At 52.0% G+C, this 22,574-nt stretch overlaps 1 protein-coding gene across 1 annotated transcript in view; it reads left to right on the forward strand.

Moving 5' to 3' along the window:
- SLC25A37 (solute carrier family 25 member 37) overlaps positions 1–22,574 on the forward strand; it is a 36,404-nt gene that overhangs the window by 808 nt on the left and 13,022 nt on the right. The window lies entirely within an intron of this gene.

Below are 22,574 nucleotides of genomic sequence, written 5' to 3' on the forward strand. Positions count from 1 at the left end.
TGGGAAGCTTTAACCACAACCACCGTAGCAGAAGAAACGTGGCCCCAGTCGGGCCGCGCGCCCGCTGGCCCCAGAGTGTGCCTGGTGCGCCCCAGCTGGTTTGGGGGACCAGCGGGTGGCAGGGGTTCTCTTGGTTGGTTCGTGGCAGCTCTTTGCGGGAGGGTACTGGTTCATTGACACCCTGTGTGATCCCCCGTGCCTCTTCCCCAGAGTTCTGGCAGTTGAGCAACTGGGAGGCAATGAGACCTGCAGTGACATTTGCCTTCTTTTGCTTGCTGGCAGGTGGGCAGATGAGGAGTGGGGGAAGAACTTGTTCTATACATCCTGTACTGTGGATTGTGTCATGGGCGCCAAGTTTGACCTGGTCACTTCCCCGGGTGGTTTTATATGCATTTATTTGTAAGAAGGCAACTTCAACAGGTGGGATTTGCCTGTTTTCCTGAGAGCTGTCTGTCCAGGTAACTGAATGGCCAGGAGAGAGGTACAGCGAGTAATACTAGTGCTGACTCTTACACATTGCACTTTTAGAGGCATAGCTCATCTCATGTGTAAAGCAATTTTGGAAGTTAACACATGAAGCAATGCAGGCACAGAGAGATGAACTGGTTAGCTTTCCCTGACTCACAACCACGGAGTCCTCTGGGTGCAGCTCCAGTGTGTTTTGGGGAACTTGGGACCTTCTCAAGTGGGCAGGTATCTTTCAAGGCAGAGCACCCTCACCAGCACCTGTGCCCTGTAGTGGATGCTGGCCCTACAGGAGCAAGTTTGAAGACCAGAGGTCTAACTCAGGGTTTTCTCAAAGGTGGCAGTCAGTGGCTGGTCCTGCACTCATAGTAAGTAAGAGGCCTACATCCAGTGCACTGAGTGGTCTGAGTCATCAACCCTTCTGTCCCTCCAGTGTCCCAGTGGGGAATTGGAGGGACGACTTTTCCTGCCACTGTTACCAAGGGGATGGGGGAAGACCTTGTCTGTTAAATTTACCAAGATCTTCCAGGAAAGATTTAGGATAGATGCCAGCTGGCACTGGTGTGGAAAGAACCCCTCAAATGAAGTAAAACTTCCAGTATTTGAAACTGTAGTTTCAAGTACCTTGGGCAGAGTCTGGGGGAAATTAGGAGCCGGGAGGTGTAATCTGAGCAGGCTCCAGACCCACTGGTGTCTTGGAGACAAGCTCTGTCAAAGGAATCCTGCCACCTTTTTTTGGCCCGTGATCTCTTTTGCCTTGAGTCAGTTCAGAGCTTCATTTTAGCATATTTTGAGGGTTAGAAATAGTCATGCGCTTGAGCTCCATTTGACACTGGAGGCATCTGTCTCTGTTTGACTTCTGTGGTCTGGGTTTGGTTCTCCCTGCTCCTTCTTCTGCCTGGAGACCTTAGTGTTTTGATTCAGACCTTGCCTGTGTTCCTGGCGCTGCTTTCCCAGCAGTTTCACCGGTGTTTGGCTTAGCATGGTGTGTGTGGTAGGTGCTGTTCTGTCAGAGGCTGTCACTGTCTCTTGCTGTATAGGGCTTGTCATAAAGTAAGGTCTCCCACTAGTGAGGTGATAAAATCTTCTCATTATGACTTTCTGACTTTGACTCCAGATAGTGTCTCTGGGGGCTCTGCCGTTCCTGAGCACGCAGGGTTGGTTGTAAAGAGTCTCTTGTTTTCCCCTGCAACTTTCTTGGGAAGGGTGGAAAGAATTCTTTTATTCATTAGTTTTTTGCAGAGACAAAAGGCACAGAGAGGTAAATGGCACAAGCAAAAGTGCATGATCTTAGGCAGGGTGGCAGCTGAGTGCCAGGGTCTAACCAGACCAGCACGAGGTGGCAGGGACATCTGTGATTCAGTGATGGAAAAGCTTCACTTGGGAGACCCAGCTGCATTTCTCTTAAATATTCTGGAGGATGGAAGACCATGAGTAATCGAATCAGGAGACCTGTGTTGGACTGCCAGCCCAGCTTCCGACCTGTTTCTTGCCCTAGGTATGGTTCTGTGCCGTAGCTTTGTCACGGGTGCAGTGGGAGCTGGGGACAAGTTCAGCATTTGTGCCTCTTTGATTCATGACTGCTTTCTCTTGACACAGAGCGCCCGTTGTCCTTTAATGTTTTGAAATTTCAAAATAAATTATTAAACTGAAAGAATCAGTGCAAATTGTATTTTGGAAGGAAGAAAAGTTTTCCTTGAGTTTTGAAAGGCTTGTTTTTCCCCTTTAATTTAATTTAATTTTATTTATTTTTATTTTTTTTTTGGTACCAGGGATTGAACCTAGGGGCACTCACTGAGCTACATCGCAGCCCTATTTTGTATTTTATTTAGAGACAGGGTCTCATGAGTTGCTTAGCACCTTGTCATTGCTGAGGCTGGCTTTGAACTCACTATCCTCCTGCCTCAACCTCCCAAGCCACTGGGATTATAGGTGTGCACTACTGCTCCTGGCTTACCCCTTTAATCTTGTCATTGTTAAATGAGTGCGTTAAGTAGGCCTGCTTTCTTCCATTTTTCTGTTCTTGGAAGTGTGGGTCGTGGAACCCAGCCCTCGTCCTGTTGAACCCTGAGTCTGCTGAGCTGCTTGGTTTTGTCCTAAGTGCAGAAAGGCAGCCTCACTAATGCTTAAGGTTTTGATATTAAAGTTGCTTTTTCATGAGATCCCTCTCACCTCCCAATGTCACTTTAATGGCCCATGTTTTTCAAACTGTTGTTCAGTAGTGGGCTCAGCATTTTTAAAAAAAGACAGTTTGGTGAGAGCACAAATACGAGCAGGCATGGCATGCAGTAAGAAATGCTGCTTGGTGAAATTCCATTTGGGCTGTGTGTGTGTCCCTGGCTGCAGTGTGAATTGCACTCCTGGCTGGGGGCTATGGTCAGAAGCATGTGAGCCTCATGCTCCATAGTGTCTCTGTCGCTCCCACAGTCAACAGCCTGGGATTGTGGTTATTTGGAAGACTTGAGGCAGTTTTCCTGCCCCTTTCTGTGTCTTCTCCTCCCTTGAGTCCCCACACCAGGTGGAGGACATGAGTACTCATTCATTTGTCAAGGGCCAGGCTGCTGGGTCCTTTGGCTGCCCCTAGGATTATAGTGGGCAGCAAAGGGATACCAAGACAGGGAGTGCAAGGTCTCTGTGGGTCACTTGCTCAGTGGTGGTCGTGACTCCCTCTCCAGCTGGGACTGAGCAGCAGGTTCTCCAGGAGCCCCTAACCGGTGTTTCAAAGTGGCAGTTGGTATGGTGGCACTTGGGGTGGAAGTGAGAACCCCTGGCCTGGTCAGGAGTGCTCAAGTCTGTGGGGAGCATGCCAGGTGGGTGGAGGAGGAAATTCCAACCTCATTAGGTACAGCGCTGTGGACCATGCGGAGTCTGCCTGGTGAAAGCAGGGGCAAAAGGAAACAGGAAAGATTGGAAACGGGGACTTCCCTGACCCCTTCACGGCTCTTCTGCTCAGCTCCTGGGGCGGCCCTGCCCTTTAACTCTCCTAGGATGAGACCCTCCCTCCAGGCAGGGCATAGAGGGAGCACGGCTGAGCTAACAACCTTCACTCTGGTACTGGTGGCTGCCGAGAGACACTGGACTCCTCGGTGACCTCATGATGTCCACAGGGGTTGCTGAGCCGAGCTTGGGGCAGCACTGGGAGAGGCTGGTGCCAGGGCCCTCCTCAACTTGTGTGTTCTCTGCTTGAGGCCTCTGCAGTGCAGCAGGCTGACTGGTAGGAATCCCTGGGGTGCCAGCAGCTGTCAGAGCCCCCTCCCACCCACCTCAGAGCTTTCCAAACAAAGTACAATACAGGCGACACCATTCAACTTTAAGAGGGCGTGAAATCCCAAATTGCTCTAGTTCCTGGAACAAAATTATAGTGATTTCTCCGTTTCCTTTCCCTTGTCTTCTCTCCTCTGAATTCCTCTCCTCCTTTTTTTTCTGTCCTTCTTCACTGGAAAGTGCTTTTTTTAAAAGGTGAATTGGGAGGGTGACATGGAGTAAAAACAGGCATTTTTGAATTCAGACCTAGCCCTTCTCTCCTGACTTCCCAGGTGCATGCAGTGCCCATCTTCAACATATGCACCCCATCCCAGAGTCGCCACTTGGCCTCCAAGTGTCCATTTCTTCTGCCCGGATGTGGGGGTGGGTCAGGCTGGGTGGGGCACGACAGTTGGAAGATGGTGTTCGGGACTAACAACGGAGGGGGCCTCAGCATTTTTTTTAAATTTAAATTTAATTTATTCTCTTAACTGATACATAAGCCTCAGCTTTTGAAAAGGCAATGGCATTCAGTGGAGAGATTTAATGGGCTATGTTGCTTAGCTACATAGATAATGTGCCTAGGGATTGGGGACCTGTGTGGCATGGAAGGAAGGGGTATATTTCTTTTTTTTTCTTTTTTGGTACTGGGTTTGAACCTAGGGACACTTAACCACTGAGCCATATCCCCAGCTATTATTATTTTTTATTTTGAGACAGGATCTTGCTAAGTTGCTGAGGACCTTGCTAAATTGATGAGTTTGACATCGAACTCATGATTGATCCTCCTGCCTCAGTCCCCCTGCTGCTGGGATTACAGATGTGTGCCACCGTGCCCGACCAGGAGGGGAGCATTTCCCAAACCTTTTTTAACTCTCATTTGGGTCCTTTCTTTTGACCTGTGGCCATGTCATTGAAGAGGGCTTTTGTCCCATCTGCCGGGTATAGCAGTGACCCATCCGTGGGCTTCAGTCCCACTGGTCCTGATTTATGGTTTCTGGCGCAGTTGTCCTCTCTCACCTCTCCAGTGAACTTACCTGTGTGTCTCGCAGCCCGTGGCAGTCTGTCTGGAACCCAGAACTTTCTGGCTGTTTTCCTAGCTCCCATAGCACTCAGTTCCTTCTTGGAGAATTTTTTTTTTTTGTTCTTGTTCTAATCTGTGCGTCAGTGCCAGCTGCAGGGTTTGCGATCCTCTTCAGGAGGCCTCCCTGGCCCACAGCCTGCCCACCTGGCCTGCGATCCGCTGACTGCATAGGCGGGATGGGTCCAGTCACTTCCTCCTCCTTGAACTGCACACACCCCAGGTCTCCCACTGAGCCAGATTCGTCCCGCGCTGGGTTTCACATCTCAGTGTTTGGCTTACCTGGCTGGGCAGAAGTCACTTAGCTCCTCAGAGTTTTAATTTCCTTATCTGCAAAATGGGGGTTCTTGCTTTCTCTTGCTGACCCCACTCTCTGTTGCTCCTTTCCTTCTTCCCTTGTGAATATCCTCCCCTAGTCACAGAATGTTCCTTCCACCTCCCATCCTGAAAGGAGACTGGCTCCTCTTCTTAATGGTTAGGAGCCTGGGCCCTAGTACCAGGTGCCTGGGGCTAGGCCCTAGTTCCCACCCATGTTTTACCGTGGACAAGTCTCTTGACCTCTCTGGGCCTATCTGTGGAAGGCGAAAGAGGGTACTGTTCTCTAGGTGGCTGGAGGGTTCGGCCTGCACCACTCCTAGGCCAGCCCATGGGGTTGTAGCCTCTCCAGGAGGCCTCCCGTGCCTGCAGCCTGCCTCCCCAGCTTGCTCTCCAGGGATCTGTTCTTCCTTCTCCTCCTCCTCCTGTCAACAGGGTGGTCATAGTTATGTCCCCTCACTCTCCAGGACTTTTGACACCTGCTGCACAGATTCCTTCTCCACTGCAGACTGAGGGTCCCTCTTGGTCACCACCAGATGATGTCCCTATCCATGGCCTTTGCCTCCATGTGGTCTTGTCCTAACCCAGAACCTTCCCAGCTCTAGGATCTTCAATTTAGATGCCTCATAGTCTGGACCCCATGATCCTTTGCTGCAGCTGCTCTTGGGTCCTCAGTTCCTCTGCCCTTGGCTTCTTCAACGCCAGCTAGTCTTGACCTTGACCCCGAATACCCCATCTGTTAGTTGGGCAGCCAAGCCCTTTAGGAACAGCTCATACTCTTCCTCTGTTGGTGTGCCAGAGGCCCTGAGCTCTGCTGTCTGTCCTTCCACATGGCTTGGTCAGCTGCTTTTGTCCCCTTTGGCTTTCTTGCTCCTCAGCTTTCCCAGCCCTCCTAGTCTTCAGCCTCAGCGGACGTCTCCCTTCCTGTTTCCCAGAGAGACCAGGGCCCTAAGCAAATTCATCTTCCCATCATTGCCCTTCCAAGCTGTCTTGTCTCCTGCCCCCATCACAAGGGAACAGGCGTCCTTCCTTCCTCTAAGGTGAATCAGCAGAGGCAGGGTGATGTGTACAAACCACCTTGACACACCTTAATTGGAGCTGTGGCTCTACCCATGGGACACAGGATTAACCCCTGCAGGCTCAGGCTCCTTCTCTGCAAAGTGGGGACATTAACACCAGCACTTGCCTCATAGGGCTGTTGAAAGAACTAAAAGATTTCATTTAATCTATAAAGCTTTTGCTGTAGAGCCTGGCACCTAAGTTGTCAATAAGTGGGGACAGTGGTGGTCATTCTTGTCACCCCTCTCTTGGGTGATGCCACTCCCTTCCATTGGTTTCTTAAAAGTATTTCTACAGGTCTGAGCCTGTCCCAGCAAACCACCAGCTTCTCACCTGGTCTCCATGTCCAGAGGCCACCCCAGCTCTTCCTCCTGTAAGTAAACTTGTGTGTTCCTTTGTTTCCTCCTTAAAATAACTAGCGTTATGAAAGGACGACGGGCACATGTCTCTGCTGTTGCCCCTCCAAACCTCGAGGACAAGGAAGCCCCTAGTGATCTTGCTGAGCCCGACCTCTAGTCTCCTGGCCCACCACTGCTGACCCTCCCCAGGGCACCTCGGATAGGGTCTGCTCCCTTCCGGTTTCCCTCTGTGAGTCTGGCCCTTCCTTTGTTCCCGTTGTCCCTCCTGGGTCCTCAGTTCTGTCCTCTAGTCTCTTGTCTTCCCCGAGTGTCTGCGTCTCAGTTTCCTCCTGGGTCCTGATAACCCCCAGATCCATATCTGGGGTGCGTGCTCTCTGGGGACTGAAGCTCCAGTGGCTCTGCTCGGTGTCTCCTCGGCTGCCTCACAGTCTTCTCCAGAGGGAGCAGGGCCAGATGGACATCTCAACCTTTCCCTCAGGCTGTCCCTGGACTGTGCCCTCCCTCAGCACCTGGGCATCACCTGGGGCTTTTCCCTACCCTTGCCCCAGAGCACAGAAGGTCCCTGTGTGTCTACAACAGCTCTTGCATTTGTTTCCTAATCCCGGCCCCCCACCTTGGTTAGGGGGACTCAGATTTGTCCTTTACCTTGGGGGCTTTCCTTGATCACTGAGATTGAAAGTAAGCACCCACCCCCCACTGCACTTTCCTCGTCTGCTCTGCCTTGTTTTTCTCTATAGCATTTATTCCCTTCTAGCCTGCACTATGGTCTGCTTATTTAGGTTGTTTGTATTTTATTTATATTATTTATATTGCTTATGGACTCTTTCTCCTCCTTAGAATGTAATCATCAAGCCGGCAGAGGTCTTTTGCTCTTTTATTCTCTGTATACCCATTGCCAGAAAAAGTACCCAGCGAATAGTAGGTGCTCAGTAAGTGCAGGGGGAGTAAACACCACTGCAGTTCATTCTGCAGATCATTCATAGCTGGTCCTGCTCACTGTAGTCTCAGAGCCCTCCAGCTTCCTGGTGGGCTGTAGTTTCCCCGTCTGAATTGATAGGAGTGACAGTCCGGCCTTCTGTACAGATCTGTGTACTGCATCTAGTTAGACCACACCGCCAGGTTTGCAGTGTGCACCATTGCCACTGTAGAAAGCTCTGTGTGCAAGTGTGAGGTCACGGTGTTGATGATCAGTCTGTGATCCTTCTCTAGAGCTAAGGTCAGCTCTTTGGCCTGAGAGACCCAGCTCATCCTCCGTGGGGAGCAGAGCCTGCAGCGGGCTGAGTAGCGGCCTGCCTTTCTGGTCTCCGCTGTTCACAGCTGGTGCTTTCTCCACCCGATAATCTTCCGCTGCTTTACATGACCAGCATGTCCCCTCCAGGTGGAGGAGTACCCAGCAAACAGTAGGTGCTCAGAAAGAGCACGGGGAGTATACACCACTGCAGTTCCTTCTGCAGTTCATCCTCCACTGGTGTCTGGCACTGGGGTTGAGTGAGCGAAGGCGGGGCTGTTTTAGTGAGATGCAAGACACCAGCAGACTAAACCAAACCAAACAGACCAAGGGCTAGTTTTTATTTTGTCTTTTTTTCTTGTTATTTTGCATTCTTCTTAGTCTATAATGTATCTTGGCCACAAAAAAGACCACCTCTGCACTTTGGTTTGTCTTTCTTTTTTTCTCCAGCAGGACCTGGAAAGCAGCAGCTACCCGAGATGAGACCATGGCTTGATTCAGCCACTCATTTCATTCCTCATTTATTTAGTCCCCTCTTTGCCAGGCCCTGTGCTAGTCACTGAGCTACAAAAATAAGAGTTCTTGGCCCACATTTCCAAAGCAAGCATGCTCCCTAAAATTAGACCCTGAGCTCAGGCCACAGGGCTGGCTCCCCTAGGAGAGAGAATTGAGAGAACTGCCTGAGTGGATCTGCACCGTGGTGCCCTCTGATGCTCAGGCAGCACATTCCAGAACACTCTGCAGGTGCCTGAAAGCCTAAACGTTAAGGAACCCTGCACACACTGCGCTTTCTCCTGTACATCACGCTTACGATGGCACTTAACGTACACATCAGGTGCAGCAGGAGGTTAGCAACTCATAATAAAGAGAACAGTCGTCACAATGTGCTCTGTAGTAAGTTATGTAAAATTCATGAATGATTTCTGGCATTTTCCATTTAGCATTTTCAGACCATGTCTGACTGCAGGTAAGAAACCATGGAAAGTGAGACGGCAGAAGGGGGAGGGCTGCTGGGCTTTCACCTGGGCTGGAAAGACAGCTCCTGGAGCCGTGGCACCGTGCCTCTTGGAGTGTGGTGCTGCTTCTGCTGGAGGAGTCAGTGATCCTCACCCGTGCACCTCGTCTTCTTCCTCCTGAGGTTGTTGGTCCTTCTGGGAGCTCATGTTGGCTCATGTGGGGGCCTTAGAAGATGTCCCCCACCTTGCTTGTAACCCCAGACAGGCCAGGAGGGCCGTTGTCTGCTCACTAAGAGGTGTTGCGGTTTCACATTCATGCTTTTCTGTGTAGAGAAAACAAAACATGTTGAAATAAGGAGAAACCCCAGCCATGGCCTGGTTGAAGCAAGTTGCATAACAGGTTTTAGGAAATGTCTGGCCCCTGAGGGTCGAGCCCAGGGCCTGAGCCTGTGTCACTGAGAGGACTTCCTCTGCATCCTCTGAGCCTCTGGATCCATCCCACACAGACAGCAGAGACTCAAACCGGAGGACGGGGACCGGAGGCTGGCTGGGCAGCCTGGGGAGCCTGCTGCTGGTGAAGGCCAGCCCTTGTGGCTTGCTGGGCTGGACGGCTGTGGCCCCCTGGCAGGACCAGGAGGGTCCATTTGAGATGCTGCTGTGCTCAGGGGATGGAAGGGCTGTGTGCCTGTCAGGCTTATGCTGGAGTTGAGGCTTCTCACCACACCAGGGGCAGGCCCTAAGTCGTTAAGTCCTGGTCCTGCCACTAGCCAGCTTGGAAATCTTGGGCCAATCCTTTCTTAGGCTGGTTTTCTCCTCGTGAAACTACATGCATTGACTCTGCTTTACTTTTATGACAGGGCTATTGGGAAACTTAGGTGAAATCATGTTCGCAAATGGCTTTTGTAAATCTTAACACATAAACGAATGACAGGTTGTATCAGAGGCAACCAAACGGAGCTGTTCCGGCTCACAGCACAGGCTCTAGGGCCAGACTGCTGGGGTTGGGGTTGGGGTCAACTTGCTGGAACCTTCCTGTGCCTTCTCTCTCTCATCTGTAAAATGGGGATAATGGTACTCATACCCAGAGTGTTGCTGGGAGAACTCGTTGAGATGGTGCGGCCAGTGTTGAGAGCAGTTCCAGGAACATGCAAATGCTTAGTTAATATCGGCTCCTGCTGTCATTTCCCAAAGTGTCATTCCCGGACTGCCTGGGTGCGTTGTCTGTTGCTGCTGAGATTGCATGGCACAGTATTTTTGGAACATTTTAATCTCCAGTCTGTCATTTGATCCCCTAAGCTCTCCCTGGAAGACAGGAAAAAGCTTGGGCTATTTCTTATTTCATAGATGAGGAAACTGAGCTTCAGGAAAGTAACATACCGGGTCTCAGGCCTGCTGCGGCACAGTGGCTGGTGGAGGTGTGAGGAAGGGCATCTGTGGGTGCGAGCAGGTGCAGGGCTCGGGCAGACTAAGTGACTGGCGGACCTCAAGCTAGGCCTGGGGATGAGTGGTAAGGGCTGGGCTTGCCGGTGGGCCTAGCTGCATTCTGGGAGGGAGCTCTAGCAGGAAGTCACGGCGTCCTGAGAGCATCAGCAGGGCTCTGATGTGTGGTTAGGAGTTTTTCAGTCACATCCTCCAGTAAGGAGGACAAGGGGTCCATGACGAATGGTTGTTGCTGCAGAATGTTTTCGGCTCTGGCTTCTCTCTAGGGAACACATTGCATTTCCTTGGTCCCTTCTTATTACAGCAGGGAGCTGAAGTTGCACTGAATGTGGAGATTTGAACTCGGGGCTGTCTGCGGATTCCTATCCAGATGACAGCATGAAGGTGGCCTACTGGGAAGAACAGGGCAGCATAGGGCTGCAGATTCTCATCAGAAATCAGAAAGAGTGACACTGCCCCCCACCTGCCTTTCAAGTACACTTACTGTGTCTTGGGGAAAAATATCGCCAGGTTGCAGGGAAAATAGTTTAAAAAGTGCAAAAGCCACTGCGATGCGGGGCATGGTATTGTCATCACGCTGGTAAAGGCGTAGGTTAGCTCATTGGAATGGAATATCCAGATTCTGCTTCCCACAGGACTGGAGGCTCCATGAGGCCTCCACGCTTCTCCTTACCCAGGGTCTCCCATCTCCTCTGTCCCGTCACCACCTGCCTTTTTAGCTGGGGACCAGGAGAGGAGGTTCCTCAACCCAAGAGTGCTGGGGAGGAGGAAGCCAGGGACTGAAGGGCAGAAGAGTGCCCTGGGGCTGGGGCGGAGCTTCTGGGATCATTGTTTTACCTATTCACTCTTTTTTTTTAAAATATTTTTTTCAGTTGTAAATAGACACAATACCTGTATTTATTTACGTTTATGTGGTGCTGAGAATCGAACTCAGGGCCTCACACAGGCTAGGTGAGCGCTGTACCACTGAGCCACAACCCCAGCCTACAGGTTCACTCATTTTTTGTGAGAATCTCTATCCCTTTGAGGGCTATGCAGATGAGTCTGGGGATGTCATTGTGGGGAGGGTCCCTGGAGCACAAAGGTGACTGAGCCTCTGCCCTGAAGCGTCTGCATATGTTGTGGGTGCCTGGGCTCTTTCCTTCCTGCCCTCTTGTTTGTTTCCCTTGCTGGCTTCTCTGTGGGGATGTAGGTGCCTTTGTGTCCGCCACCCCCCTCCCACTCACCTGGCCCTCCTCTTCCCCTGTGGCCAGGTTGAAGGTTTTGCAGGTGCCCTACCTTCCTGGGCCAGGTGCTGGGAGTGTATGGTAGAGGGTGGGAGCTTGGCTGACTGGGTGGAGGGTGAGCCTCTGACTCCCGCTGCATCCCGGGTGCGGGGTGCCCCCTTCCCTGCTCTCTGCCCCAGCCCAGGAGTGAGGATTGTGGGTGCCCCCAGACTGTCAGGAGCCTGGATTAAAGTTGCTGGGTGGCCAGATGACCAGCTCCACAGAGTCAGAGCCTTTGCCCGAGCCCTGCACGTGTGGGGGTGGAGGGTGTTGCCAGCTGAAGGTCCCGAGCTGCTTTCCTTAGTCACTGTCCTTGTGGTTGTCTAACTGTTGGCTTGCCCATGTTGCCGCGCGGAGTCTCGGCAATGCCCCTGCCTCAGAGGAGTGGAAAGGCATTTGTGGAGATGGAACTTGTTCCCCTGGCCATCACCAGATGACCATCTTAATCACAAAGTCGGGGCTGGGGGGTTATGACCACGTGGATCCCCCGGCAGGGAGGACAGATGTGTCAGTGAATCATTCCTCTGAGGATGACACACCATCCTGAAGCTTGTGGGGAGGAGTCAGAAAGACCTGACAAGTACAGTAATGTCTCAATGTCTGTGTCTAGACTTCTCTGAGAGTGTCACAGTGGGTCCTGAGACACCTGACCATCTTTGGGAGGCCTGCACCCCTGGCACTCTGCTTTGGGGGTGCCACCTGAGAAAGCTCTTGGCTTGGGGTTTCCAGGAGGGATCTGCAGCGGCAGCTCCTCTTTTCCTTGTCGCGAACCCCCGTTCAGGACTGCCTGGTGGCTCACAAGGAAGCCAGCCCCCTCAGAGATTGAGAGCTGAGGAGGGCCGAGACAAAGAAGGGAAGCAGGACAGGCTGTCACACCGAGCTCTTCTGCACATAATGGTTCATATTTAATGGGTAGCAGGAGTGACAAATGTCAGCTACAGCCGCGTTTGGATAAGCGACTAAAAATTAAACACGGTCATGTGATGCGTGGTGGTTTAGGGTTTGCCCTAGTGGCCTTTACCAGCCAGGTCACACCTTGTAGGGTGAAAAGACACTTGAGAGAGACAGTGTAGGTGACAGCTGTGTCTTTCAAAGGACAGACGGATCTGGAACCATGAGCTCAGTGTATGTGGGTTCTTTGTCCTTTTGGGACGCCAGTGGTATAGCTGGACAAATCCTCCTGTCCTCTCTCTCTGCTTTCAGCCTTCTTCTCAGAGCGTGGAGGCTTCTGTGAAGACCAGGGTGTGAGGACTTTGCCCTTGTCTCTACATGGCCTCTATCAGACAGAAGCTCCCGCACCTAAACGCTTCTTGAGACCCAGTCCTGTTCCTCCAAGAGGCCAGTCCAGGGACACAGGCACAGCCTGCTGACCCTGACACTACTTCTGCATGTCTGTCTTCATCGAGTCCCCAGGATAGGACAGCATGCCTCTGTTCTGCCGTCTGTTCCCTGGGAGCTCTGAAGGAGGGCAGGCTGGGGCCTTCTCTAGGGGCTGGCAGTGTTTGGCAGGAGAAAGTGAAGATTGGGCCTGGCCGACGTGCAGCTAAGGAAAATGCCCTGGAGAAGGAGAAGAGTCTGGAAAGGGTCAAAGCCTAGAGAGTGGGTGAGGCTGGGGAGCTCTCTTTTAATGGGACTGTACTCAAAATGTTCTTTTCTGCGTGAACTGTGTGTCTACATCCTTTTGAATGGAGTCCAGGCCTGTTTCTGGTAGAGCCATGAAACATTTGCTGTAGCCAGCTCTGAGCTTCCACAGAGGTTTACTCCCAGATGTTTCGGGGGTGAAAGTTTTATTACAGCAGCAAACTTTTTTTCCTTGAACCTTGACTTCTCGGGCCACACCTGAGTCTTCATGTACCCAGGAAGGGGGAGTGTTCGGCTCACTTCTCTGAAATAATTGAAGATTTATAGCTGGCTCCCAGAGCATCAGGAACATCTGAGTTTTTATTGGAGCTGTGATGTGATAACAATAAAAAACACATTTGCAAGTTGGAAAGACTCCTCGTTTCTTCTTTTCTTCCACCCAAATCTAAAGCCTGAAACAGGTAGAGAAGTGAGGGTGCCATTTGCCACTGGGGGGTACACATCGCCACAGCTGTAGGGGCGGCAGGTTCCATTCACCATTGGAGCTAGCTCCTTCCCTCTCAGACTGCTGAGAGGTGACATGACACTTTGCCTGGCCTTGAGTAGGCATTCCTGTTTTGAGCTTCCTTTCAAGGATCTTTGTATTTTCTGATGATCCCATCATGAGAAAGTTTCTGAAATCCTCTCTCGGTCCCTGAAAGCTGGGCTTTCAGCAGAAGCTGCTTCAAATTGGAAGGTGATTTCTGATCTCTTGGAGCAGCCAGAGTTGAAGGGACCAGAGAGCATTGGGAGCCTCTTTCCACCCTGAACTGGCCGGCGCTGGGTTGTGCCTGGCCCTGGAGATCAGGGAAGGAAAGGAGGGGAGGTGGGCTGCTTGGGCCTTTCTGTATACACACGCAGATCCTTGCTTTTTAGGGAACATTGTGATTGGATTGAGATAATCAGGGCCACCGAGTGGCCCTGGGAAGAGCAGGTAGCTTACCTGAGCTTCATTGTCCACATCTGTGAAATGGCAAGATTGAGTCAAACTCAGTGGTGTCCTGGGAAGTTTCCTGCTGTAAAATTTCTACTCCTTATTCCTTTGGGGTGCTGTCTGAACTTGGGGGATGCAGTATGGACTCACAGACAGAAGCACTTCTGCATTGAAGAGGAAGCCAAGGAGACATCTGTGTGGATTCTGTGGGGGGACCAAGACGTGGGGAGAGGAGCCAGCTGCCCGTGTCCCATTTGGGGCCCTGCTTGTCCCTGAATTCCAAGTTGCCTGCCTAGAAGTGATAGTTTATTCTACTTGAAACCACCGCCACCAACACTGTTGAGACTGCAGACCTTTCATTCAGGCAATTTCAGAAATGCTGAATATTGAGGCCACAGCCCTGACCTGGAACCCAGGGGAGAATGTGGCAGATGCTTCTGGAAAGCCCTGTTTATAGCTCTCTGACTCCTTCCTGCTGGGACCTTTCACAAGTTCACCACCAGGAAGCTGAGTCATTGAGGGGTCAGCCGGCATGGCCAAAGGTCATCTGGCGCTGCCAGCAGCACAGACACAGACACAGATGGGTTGGCCGGGCATTTGGGGGGAGCAGCAGGGTGGAGGAGCTGCAGAGGTTCCTGGCAGGTCTCCCCACATGGGGGTGTGCCCTCCCTGGGGGTTTCCCAGCAAGAAACCATCTCCTGCTTCATTCACCTCATTTCTTCTCTTTGTTCCTAAATCCAAGGCCAAGGTCAGAGCCAAGTAAGCACAGTGTCGGGGTGAAGTGAGTCCTCTGTGGTGCTAGAAAGGCTCCATGTCCTTGTGCTGTACCCAGGGGCCTCTCAGGGCCTGGTCCTCACCCCACCTGCTCCTCCTGCCCCAAGCCCTTTTCTTTCTCCTGTGCTTCGTGGCCTGCCCAGCCTAGGTGTCCACTTTGATGTCCTTTCCAGGACCTCCAGGTGTAACGTAGGTCCCCTGCACCTTTGCTTTTGCCTCATGCCGTTCAGAGCTTGAAGTTTTTTCTTTGTATGAATTTGGTTTCCTTTTTCTTCCCCAGCTAGACCCTGAGCACCCCTGGGCCAGGGTTCCCCTAGGCCATCACCTCCAGCCTCCAGCAGCACCCTGACATGTAGGTGGTAGGTGGGTCTTCGGGGGCAGAAGGAGCCTACCATTTTACCACTGAGACTTCTGCTTCTGGGTTCCTGTCTCTTTCTCTTTGGGAACCCTGCTGTCAGGTGACTTTGTTTTAAATTACTTTCCAGGAGAGAGTTTTTGTCAACCTGAGATCCCACCCACAGTGGAAGGTTCCTGACATTCGCTCTGGCATCCAGGAAAACCTAAAAATGACTCTCCCTAAATCATAGGAAGTCATTTGTACACGTGGTCTAGCTTAAATTTAGCAGGTGGGTCAGAGGCTGAATGCTGTCTCCCGGGTGCTCCTGCTGGTGTTTCTGATACGCTGTCACCTTTGTCTGGTGTGAAAGGTAGAAGGCGTGTGAAGAAAGAATGCCTGTCCCTGTAAGCCGCAACTGTCCCTGACGCTCCCTACACCAGCCTGTGTCACGCGCATAACATGATGGTAGTGACTGTAGGAAATCTGGCTTTGGAAACATCTGGACCCCTGGTTAGGCCTCGAGCTCTCCCTGAACTCTGGGGTGCAGATTTGATGGTGGTCGCATCCTCAGCCATTTCCCTGTGTGCCAGGCCCCAGATGGTTCCTGGTGTGCCCTGCGGGGGTGACACAGATCCGCAGCAATCCGCCGGAGTGTGAGGAGGGCTGAAGGTCCTGCTTTGTGGTGTCTGTGGGTGACACGTACCTGGTCTTGAGATTTTCGTGTGGTTCATTGAGTGGGTGTTTTAGCGAGCTGCGTCCTGGGATCCAAGGTGCCAGCGGTGAGCAGTGTGCTGCCCTTCCTTCCTGGTTCTCTCCCAGCTCTCACGGGAGACAGACACACAGGCCCATCACCGGATATAATTATGAGTAGAGGAATGAGCAAGACAGCTGGCGACGGGGTTGCTTTGTAAAATCCTTTTTTCAGTGGATGATAGGCTCATCATGGGCAGGCTTCAGAGGCGTGGTGTCTGTCAAGGGCGTGGAAGCTGGTCTTGTAGAAGCTGGCAGGGCCACGCCTGGCTTGGAGACATGCATGGGGCTTTGAGGGCCCAGCACCCCGCCCAGCTCATGCGGCTACAGGCCCTGCTGCTCTGCCAACACCAAGGGCAGTGTCTAGAGCCACTGGCCGTGCTGCCCATTGTCTCTCACACACACAGCTGACTGGTTTTCGTTGGCTCCCCTATGCCTGAGCATTGGTGTGTTGGTTCCCGGGATGCTACCTCTCTGGGTGGCATGGCCAGCATATGCTGGGGAGGGAAGTGCTGCACCCTTGGGTGGGTGGGGTGTAGGAAGGAAGAGGATCAGCTGTGTCCTCAGCATTTTGTCTTCCGTTAAAGCTTGCCTTCTGCCCAAGAGCCCTTGGGCTGACCTTCCAGAAGCTTCCTTCCATAACAGGCTCAGCAGCTAAGTGCTGCTGTGTCCACAGATTACACTGTGCATTTGAGACCCCTGGCGGCCTTCACCTGAGACAGGCAAAACCCCTACTCTCCCAGGTGTCACAGGCAACCCCAGGGGACTATTTGGTTGTGCTGGGATTTCAGATCCTGAGGTATATCTGGAGTGAGCTGTTGATTAGACTTAGGATTTTTAAAAATTGTGGTGAAATTTAATGCTCTTCCCTTTTTAAAGTATACAGTTCGGTAGTGTTAAATTCTTCCATTGTTAACACAACCAATCTTAGAAGTCTCTTCATCTTGCACAGTTAAAGCTCTACCCCTTAAAAGCCAAGTGCCTATTTTCACCACACCCAGGCCCTAGCAGCCCCCATACCACTTTCTGACTTTTTGAATTTGATTCTTAGAGCTAGATACCTCATAAAATTGGAACCACATGATATTTGTCCTTTGGGGACCAGCTTATTTCACTTTGCATCAGGTCCTTGAGGTTGGTACATGTTGTAGTGTGTTGTTTTTTAAGGCTGCATCACATTCCATTGCATGGATAGACCACATTGCCTTTATTCATCTGTTGATGGATACTTGGATCACTTCTTCCTATTGGCTGTTGGGTATAATCCTGCTGTGAACGTGGGGTTGCAAACATCTCTGAGACTGTGCTGTCAGCTCTTTGGGGTATGGACCTACAAATGGACTTGCTGGACCCTGTGATCATTCTGTTTTTAATTTTTTGAGAATTGCATTGCTGTTTTCCATAGCAGCTGCACCCCTTTCCTGACAGTGCACAAGGCTTCCAGGTTTTGTGTCTTGACACAGGTGTTTTTAAGCCTTGAGAGGCCTGATGCACAGTGACGTACTCCCCTAAATGAAATGCACACTCAGGCACGTTTGTTTTTCAAAGGCTCCACCAGAGTCATAGATTCAGAATGTTCAAGACAGGAAAGAACCTCCTTAGAGACAATCTATTAGCACCATTTATTATTCTTTCAACATGTATTTGCAGTTGCAATAGATGGTGAATAAAATACAAGAAACCTCCCATCCCATCGGACTGTGTGCTGGGGGAAGTAGGTGACCAGAGAGGTGAGATGATGGCACAGAGTCCCCCTGGGATTTAGGGGCTGAAGTGGGCAGGAATTTAGTCTTTGACTCTCAGAACGGTTCTCCCTGTTTAGGCACACAGTTTGGAGGATCACCCCTGTCTGATAGATTGAGATGTGTGGTGTAACACCTGTGGACTGTGATGGACCTCTTCCAGAATTCAGGGAGCCTGCCCCTTACCCCCTGCACCCCATCCCTGAGCCGGGAAGTCCCGGTTCCTCCAGGGTTACTGTGAGGCATGGATGAGGGGGGCCGAGCCCACTGAGGACTCCCCTGGGCCAGGTCCTCCAGCTGACCTTAGCCCTCACCTGGCTGTTGCCCTGGGGCTCTTTCCCGAGGGTTCAGAGGGCAGGGAGCCCTGAGCAGTGGTGAGGGCCTTGTCCATGGTGGTGAGCTTGGCTGCACCAGACCCAGCAGCAATGCCAGGGAACCTCGGTCCTCAGGGTCAGCCTGGCCTGATTAGTACCTGTCAGAGGTCCCCAGAGTGGCCCCTGGCCCCTAGCAGCCAGGCCAGGTGAGCGAGCTGCCCACAGCACTTTTGTTTGGGATTCTCTGTGCCTGTGTAAACCAACACCAGTGAGTGCCCTCCCCATTAGCTAACCGAGTTTCCTTTGTTACGTAATCAGGACTGATTGAAGCAGGCCTGCCCATTCATTTAGAAAGTATGAGGGAAGGGTGAATGCAGGAGCCTCCGAGTCCCTCGGGCAGCAGAGGGCCCCTCCTGAACTTGGACTACTTCTTGTTAAGTGAAACAGCAGAGTGGAGTGGCCGCCTGGGCCATGGTAGTGTGAGCTGGTGTGGTGAGCAGTGCTTATGGTGGGCTCGCTCCCCCACAGGGCAGGCTCTGAGGGCATCTTCTTGCTAAGCAGTAAGCAGTGAGGGAATTCATGAAGGAATGAGTAAAAATGGCCCCTTTCTAGGAATTTGCTATTTATCAAAACCAAAACAACCAGAAACAAAAGCAATGGGCAGATGCAGGCTGGATCCCAGGCTTAGGGCCTTTAATCTTCACCAAGACCTTGGAAGGTAGGCGCTACTGTGAGCCCCTCTACAGATAAGTCACTCCAAGATAAGTCCCTTGCCTAAGGTCACACTTGGAGAAGGAGGAGAAGGAAGCAGCTGGAACTGGCTTCAGATGCATGGGCAGCTCCAGAGCCTGTCCTGCTGGCCCTCGGCTTTGCTGGGCCTGTACTCAGGTCACCGCACCCTGTGAGCTTGGCTCATCAGAGGGGATTGGATCAGGGTTTCATTCCTGTGAAATTCACACTGTGGCCTGGAATCCCTAAAACAGTGCCCTGTGGCTGGTATCTGTCCTCTGGAGCCCTGATCCTATTCTGTTATCAAACAGGATTCATTCTAAACCTGCAGTGAGGTCCTTTGTGTGTTACCAGCAAGCAAAGAAAAGCAAAGAAAAATACCCACTCAGGCACACATGACAGTCCTCTTAGTGTGAGAGTCCGGGCTGTGTGTGTCAACAGAGAGAGGTAGTGGTTCCCTCTCCCAGGCAAGGAACACACTGGAGCCTTTCCGAGGGTAATTGCAGTGAATATAAGCATTTATTGAGCACCTACTGTACAAGGTAATGTATTTGCTTGTGTTTTCTTGTTTCTTCATCTCGGGGAACACATGGAATTGGGGTTTTTGTAGTCAGGGAACTCAAGTTCAGAGAGATGAAGTAACTTACCCAAGTTTATGCAGCTGAAAAATAGAGTAGGATTTCCATCACAGGATCTTGAAGACTGGGACCATCCTGTGTCCTCAGGTCTTAATCATGACATGTGGCCTGACTATGACTGCACAGTTCCCGTGTGATTGGATTAGTGAATGGGTGAACCTGAGGCCTGTCCTCTTACGCCCAGCTGCCCCAGCCGTGTGCCCAGTGCCCTGAAATAGGCCCTGAAATATCCCCCTCCTCCCACCCCCATCTCTGTGGCATCTCTCTATTAATCTGGTTTTCCCAGCCAGGATGCAATTCCCTAACACCAGAACCTGTGTGGTGGTTGAGCTAGGTGGTATAAGATTCTGTGTTTGGAATTCTTAGCCTAGTGTGGTTGGATGATTGACAGAGGGGCAGGGTCCCTCACTGACTGGCTTTGGGACCCTGGGCCAGTCACATTACTGTTTTCTCATTAGTGAAACAAAGGGGTTCAGAACTCTGAAAGCAAGTGCAAGCCCTCAGGGAGCACCACCGTGCCAAACACGACGGCAGGGTCACTGGGGCCACCTGCCCCTGCTGGGTTGGTGTGCTCCTACAGGGCTTCAACACAGGCTCCTGTTCCTCACAGCGAGTCCACCTATGTGCCAGGAAAATAAAACAGTTTTGAGGGCGAGGCGTTTCTCCAGTTCTCCTCGGACATCTTGTCCTTACTAGTAAGTGGATGTTTATAAGCCAGTGACAGCCACAAGACTGGCTGAGTCAGCGGGAGGCCCTGAGTGGTCCACTTTACTAGCGGTGAGTTAAATTCCTTCTTGGAAGCAGCCTGACTGCGCATTTCAGTCTTAGCCTTTGAATATTGCTAGGATTTGAATATCCCATCCTAAACACATTGAAATTCAGTTGCATGGAGAGGCAGGATCTTTAAGAGGTGACGAGTGATGAGGATCCGTGCCATCATTGTGGGAGTGGGTTGGTTATCACAGGAGTGGGTCCTGTTGAAAGTGGGAGTTTGGCTCCATCCTCGCGTCTTGCCCATGCTCGCTGCCCTTCTGCCTTCCGTCATGTTAGGATGTAGCACAGAGGCCTTGCCAGCTGCTGGCACCGCGTCCTTGTACTTCCCAGCCTGCAGAGCCTGACCCAGATGGGCTGCTCCTGTTCTGTCTGCTTGGCGACTTTCTGTTATAGCAGCAGAAAATGCACTGAGAGAAATACGAGTGCCAGGCTCCCGACCCTCCAGATGCCCTGCCTGCCTATGACCTTGGCAGGCGAGTGGTTCACACTCTTTTTCAGGAGGCAGAATAGGTTTGTGTTGAACCGTTTCTCAGTCCCATTTGGGACCAGTGGTAAGCCGATGGCAGAGGTTATGGGACAGAGTGGAGCCCTGTGATCTCTGGGAGTGAGCTGCTGACTTTGCCTCTGAGCATCTGCTTGCAGACTGAGCATAGATGAAGCCCCACCCCCTAACCTTGACTGCAGGAACATTAGCAAGTGAGGATGACTTAGCAAGTGAGCTGACACAGGCAGCTCCCTCTTCCTCAGGCCGGACACATAGGAGGTGGCAACATAGGAGCAGAGCATATTGGGGACAGAAGGGGAGTTAGAGATCACACGTGATCCCTCAGCATCCATCCCTTTGTAAGAGATCGGGTGGCCTAGTGGTTAGGAGCAAGGCTCTAGAGCCACGTCACCTGGCTTCCAGTCCTGCTTCTCTTCTTTGTGCCCTTGAAGCAAGTTGCTTAGCAACTCTGTGCCTCAGTTTTTCCATTTGTAAAATGCTGCTAATATTACTATTATTATTTTATAAGTGGAGACATTGAGGGCTCAGAAAAGCAAGCAACCTGCCTGAGGGCACATAATCTGTTAGTGCAGCTGCAGGACCTGTGACCCAACCCCCTGCTCTTCTTACCAGAGCCGGGCAGGTAGATAGGAGTGAACCTGCAGCTCAGGTTTCCCTCCAGCCCAGTGCCCACTCTCCCTTTGGTGAGGTCACCAATTTCACCCATGAAATCCCAGCCCTTTTACTTGGAATCCTGGGAATTTACCCCACCTGTAGGGCAGAGATCATTTAACCCTTTGGAGCAGGCCATAGACAGGATGTCCTGAGAGTATCCTGGGTGTGCGGGCCTGGGCCGGGTATGGGCTCTGTCATCCTCTCGGCTTCTGCTGTAGATTCTCTAGAGAGGGGGAGGAGCCAGTCTGGCTCCTGGGCCAGGAATGTAGGAATGGCATCCTTCCAGCTATAGGCGAGGCTGCTGAGCTGTTGCCCTCTGTACCAAGCGAGGCCTAAGTGGCCTGTGATGTTACCAGGACCTCGTGAGTGGCTGCAGCTTCGGATAGAGTGGCCGGCCCGTCCAGTGGCCCCTCTGGCAGGGCCTCTGTTGCCTGGGCCACCCTCCACCAGGTGCGGGAAGGCCTGTCTTGCTTACTGTCAGCGTCTTGTAGCTCCTGCCCCATTGCTCTCGTGAGCTGTATGTAGCCACGGAAAACACCTGACCGACACTAAATTCCAGACTCCTCAGCAAGGAATTCAGGGCCTCCTGAAGTCTGGCCCCAACCTGCCTCTCTTCTAGCAGACACATGGCGACCATCGAATGCCCCAGCAGCCTCCTGAGCCTGGGTGGTGCTGCCTTACCTTGGTGTGACATTCCCCTGTGCACCACGCCCAGCCACCAGGCCCTGTTGCCGAGAATCATCCAGTGTCCACACGCCCCACACTCAGAAGTGTTCTCTTCCCCTCCAGGCCATGTTTGCCTCCCGCCCCCACCACACAAAGTAAAATAGTCCAAAGAATCAAAGAGAACAGAAGGGACCATAGTGACAGCTCTTTGTTTTCTTATAGGTCCACATACTGTCCCTCTTCATAGGCTCTTTTTCTGGCCACCCTCTGTCTTGGGTATGATCTAGGCTCTGAACCCCTATACCATGGCCACCACTGAGGCCAGTGTCCAGGGGAGGTGGGTTTGGTGCTGTGGGGCTTCCTCCGAGGGAGCCCAAGGAACCTGGCTATCCTCGTCATGTGGAATTATCGTTTTCTACCAAACACACGATGGAAACTCTTCACTTAGTCCTTTTGCCTCCCCAAACAGCAGTGTCCCTCAAAACCCGCCCCAGGGGCCCTGGAAGTTGCAGGGATTTTGTCTGGAGAGCATGAGTGACAGGTGCCACTGATCCTTTGTGGGCCCTGCCCCGTACTTCAGAGACAGCAGGTGAGGGCCGTGGCTTCCGTAGGTGAGCAGGGACATTGACCCGGCGTGGCCTGACGGGGCAGCATGTCTTCCTTCCTTCTTGAGTCCCTTTCTGGCTCTTTCCAGAGCTGGCCTCTATGTTGACACATGGAGGTCCT

This window comes from Spermophilus citellus (genome assembly GCF_964194105.1).
Source record: "Spermophilus citellus genome assembly, chromosome: 16".
Lineage (NCBI taxonomy): Eukaryota > Metazoa > Chordata > Mammalia > Rodentia > Sciuridae > Spermophilus > Spermophilus citellus.